The sequence below is a fragment of the Cricetulus griseus genome, chromosome 3, assembly GCF_003668045.3.
Source record: "Cricetulus griseus strain 17A/GY chromosome 3, alternate assembly CriGri-PICRH-1.0, whole genome shotgun sequence".
Lineage (NCBI taxonomy): Eukaryota > Metazoa > Chordata > Mammalia > Rodentia > Cricetidae > Cricetulus > Cricetulus griseus.
Genome location: NC_048596.1, coordinates 269,217,685 through 269,221,906, shown reverse-complemented (window position 1 = coordinate 269,221,906; position 4,222 = coordinate 269,217,685). Strand labels below are relative to the sequence as shown.

At 47.7% G+C, this 4,222-nt stretch overlaps 1 non-coding gene across 1 annotated transcript; it reads left to right on the top strand.

Moving 5' to 3' along the window:
* Positions 1-302: 302 nt before the first annotated feature.
* LOC113835078 lies at positions 303-409 on the top strand. The gene has a single exon (XR_003484287.1). It is a non-coding gene; the product is annotated as a U6 spliceosomal RNA (small nuclear RNA).
* Positions 410-4,222: the final 3,813 nt, after the last annotated feature.

The following is a 4,222-nucleotide window of genomic DNA, read 5'->3' as shown; positions in this document are numbered from 1 at the left end:
GCTAGACTTACATAGTAGACTCCTTTTACAGATGGTGGGCAGATCTCTGAAGACCCACCAAGAAAATGCCAACCATCTTAAGACAAAAGTTAGGGGCTCAGGATGTAGTTCAGTCAGTGGAGTCTTGGTCTGGCATGAACAATCTCTAGCACCACAAAAACCAGGCTTGGTAGTACACGCCTGTAATTCCAGCACTCAGCAGGGGGAGACAGATTGGTCAAAAGTTCAAGGTCATCTTTAGAGTTAGAGGCCAGATTGAGACCCATGATCATGTCTCAAAACCAAAAGAAGTTAGCGAGCCAGTGCTCACTTCGGCAGCACATATACTAAAATTGGAACGATACAGAGAAGATTAGCATGGCCCCTGCGTAAGGATGGCATGCAAATTTGTGAAGCATTCCATATTTTTAAAAAGAAAATGCAAAAAAAAATTTATAGTGGCCTTAAACTTTAAATAAATAAATAAATAAAGACCTTTGAATTAAAAAGAAAATTAGCAAGCCAGGTCCAAAAGAGCATGAAAAAAAAAAAAATCCCAGACATCTGTAGCAATTGCTTTTTCAAAAGAGCAATGTTAGATACAATGTTGTAGGTGGGAGATACTATCTATTTAGCTCCCATTCATCTACTCCTCCTGGGGTGCTACCAAGGGGTCACTGTACAATTTCCCACACCTAGGAGCTCAGATGGGCTTGGCTCACACTAATTGTCTTGGTCTGATGCCAAGGAGGACTGGGGCTAAGCCTCATCTGCTGTGCCCTCCAGCTCCCTGGGTCTAGCAGGCTCCAGGCAGAGTGAGAGGCTGCTGCCTCCTGGCTATTGAAAGGGCCTGGCTGGGCAAACTATCTCCACCCCCACAGCACTTTCCTGCAGGAAAGAAACGTACCTAGCACACACTGAGGGGCTAATTGTCAGTGCTGGGTCAGCCTGTGCTGCTCTCATGTTTACTCCTCCCTTTACCCCCTTGTGGACTACTGCTTCAGACTTAAGTCTTCAGAGACCACAAGCACTGAATTTATCTGTCTTTTTGCCCTAGAAACTCCTTCCCACACAACCTTCCCTATGCTTGCTTTTGAGTGACCTGTGCCTGCTTCTTTTCTTCATTCCTCTTGATTGTTTGTACTTTGTGAACCCAGTTTATAAGTCAGTATAAATCACTGGGATCCACCAGAGCCCCTCCTACCTCTTAAAGACCGTGACCCATTGTGGGGTTATTACCAGTCCCAAGGCCCCTGCTGAATTACCTTCCTCAAGCTCTCTGGTGAACATGCTCCTACCTAGTCCGCTGAGCTGGATACCAATACCACCTCTGCCCAGCCCCCTCAATACTCTTTCTACCACATCTCCCCATTCATATCACTATTCAATTCTTACTTCTGGGCTCCAACTTTTGGGTTCCAGAAGGTTTGGTTTACAGTCTCATTTCCTTACAACCCCCAGCTGTACAAAATGATAAACCATCCTCTCCATTACTGTTTACCTACCAGAACAAAGGCTAACATGATGATGTCTTTTTGCCACTGTTCTTCAAGCAGACAATTTTTCTGGGCAGAGAGCTGGGCCTCAGTTGCAGACATTAAGTAAGATGCCACCACCAGGATTTGCCCCATGAATTTTCCATCCTTGCTCTTTCCCTCTGGGCAGACAGCTCAGCCTCCTTTGTGTCTTATCACCCACAGCAGGAACAAGGCAAATGCAACCACAACGAGGAAGCATGCTATTCTGCCCCTCATGGAGGACGGCAAGTCCTGCAGTGGGCAGTGTGCCACCCCCAGACAGCTAGCCCCAGTTGCATGCTGTTGCATACAGTAAGGCCCCTGCAGCTGCTCCTCCTAAACTCACCCTTGGTTTTGTCCTGTCTCTTTCTGGGTACCAAGTGCTGCCTTGGTTTTTCTGAGGAAGACTAGAACAAGTGTTCACTCATCCCAGATAGGACAACAGCGATTGACCACAGGACTCACCCATCTAGTCCTGTGACTTCATTGGACTTCTGGGAGCATGGGTGACTCCCAAACAGATGCCCCCTGGAAAGTCTTACCCAGGCATGACTAATAGCCTCCTGAAAGCTGCACAGACGGAGCCCTCCCCCATTAACCTTCTGCCCCATATACTCCCCAGACTGAACATCTAGGGCAGTATTACATCTGGGGGTGTGGTATGCAGAAGGGGGTGGCTACAATCAGAGGTGAGGGTCCAGTGACCCTCCTCCACACCCTACTCATGTGCATGAATGTCAACCGGTCCAGTCTTGTTACTGTCACCCGTGTTATACCAGGAGGGCTGTGCTCCACAACATTGATTCCTAAAGGAAAAGCCCTGAGAATGGCTGGCCCAGAACACCTCTTGAGTGGGAAGAGGCCAGTGAGTCAGGAAAACAAGCTTTGAGCATCTTTTTCCAGGACACTAGTGGTTGAGGTTGTTGAGGATCGTTGAGAAATGGAGGAAGAAAGAGCCACTCTAGAGATGAGGCGTGCACAGGACAGTGAGAAGATGCCTTACACAATCCAGGTTGTCCCGTGTCCCTAGAAGGCTGGGGACATAACCATGACTCAGTTCCCAGCCCCTGTGAAAGCACTCTGTGCAGGCAGAAGCAGTATCTGGGTGCTGCACTGAGCCACTTCCTTGGGGGAAACCTCACGATTCTGAGAAAACTGTGTCTTCATTTTTTTTCCAGTGAATATAATGACAGATAAGACTTAAAGATTCCAGTGTATGCCTGTGATTAAAAAGCAGATTACGCCAGGCATTGGTGGCGCACGCCTTTAATCCAAGCACTTGGGAGGCAGAGGCAGGAGGATCTCTGTGAGTTCGAGGCCAGCCTGGTCTCCAGAGCGAGTGCCAGGATAGGATCCAAAGCTACACAAAGAAACCCTGTCTCGAAAAAAAAAATAAAAATAAACCACAGATTACATTTTCATTGTAATTGCTTTTAAGGCCTGGTGATTGAGTTTAAGGTCTCCACAGACAGTATCTAGAGAAGCCACACAAACCCTCCTCCTCACTTTGATATCTCATCACTGGGTACTGGGGAAGAGACTCTGGAAAGAAATATGGCAGGGTAGGAGAGGAGAATGATCCGTCTGTCTGAAAGGGCTGTAAGAAGGGGAGGAAGCAGGAGAGCCACAGATCAGCAAAGGCACAGAGCTCAACAGTTGTTTCCCTGGCCTGGCCCCATACCTCCTCATTAGAACACAGAAATTTTTCAGTGGGGAAAGCACTTTTCCTCTATTCAGCTATTCAGTCTGACTTAAATGGAGCCCTTTCCTACTCTCAGGCTTGGTCTTATGATACTGACCAGGACAATCAAGAATTACATTCCTTGAGAATAAAAACAAGCTCCCTGTATTTGCTTTGGGAGGAGGGGGCGGGGCGGGGGTGTCCAGGCTCATTCAACTCTTGAAGCTCACTCCCGTGGCTTGCACTGAAATGAGTAAAGAGAGAAGCACTCGGTGAAGCAATGTGAAGCAATGGAATAGCTAGAGGTGACACAAACAGCGGAGGTGACAGGAGCAAAGGGGAAACAGCTATGGAACTGCAAGGACAGTTAAGCCATTCGCCAGATTACCTACAGTTCCCTGGTAGACCAGCATGGTGGTATGATCTGTAATCCCTGCATTTGAGAAGTGGAGGCAAGAGGATCCAGAGTTCAAGGCCAGCCTCAGCTACACAGCAAGAGCCTGCCTTAAAAGAGAAACAAGATGCCAAGCAGTGGTGGCGCACGCCTTTAGTCCCAGCACTCAGGAGGCAGAGGCAGGCGGATCTCTGTGAGTTTGAGGCCAGCCTGGTCTACAAAAGCAAGTTCCAGGACAGCCTGCAAAGCCACAGAGAAACCCTGTCTCAAAAAAACCAAAAAAACAGAGAGAGAGAGAGAGAGAGAGAGAGAGATGCAAGACTGAGTTCTTTTCACTGAGAGAGAGAGAGAGAGAGAGGAGAGAAATGCAAGACTGAGTTCTTTTCACTCACAGAAGACAAACCTACTGAGTTCAAATCAGTAGCAGAGCATGTTAGGATAAGCTAACTTCTCACGGTGAGTTTGGTAGCGCCTAAGTAAAAAGTGTGTATCATCAGAGGGGAGTAGTATGAGCTGTTTTGCACCCCCAAAATTCCTATGTTGGAGCCCTAACTTTACATGTGATGGTATTTGGAGAGGGGTCCTTTGGGAGTCACGAGGGTGGAGCTGTATGATGAGATGAAGTGTCCTTAAGAGAACACTCCTGTCATT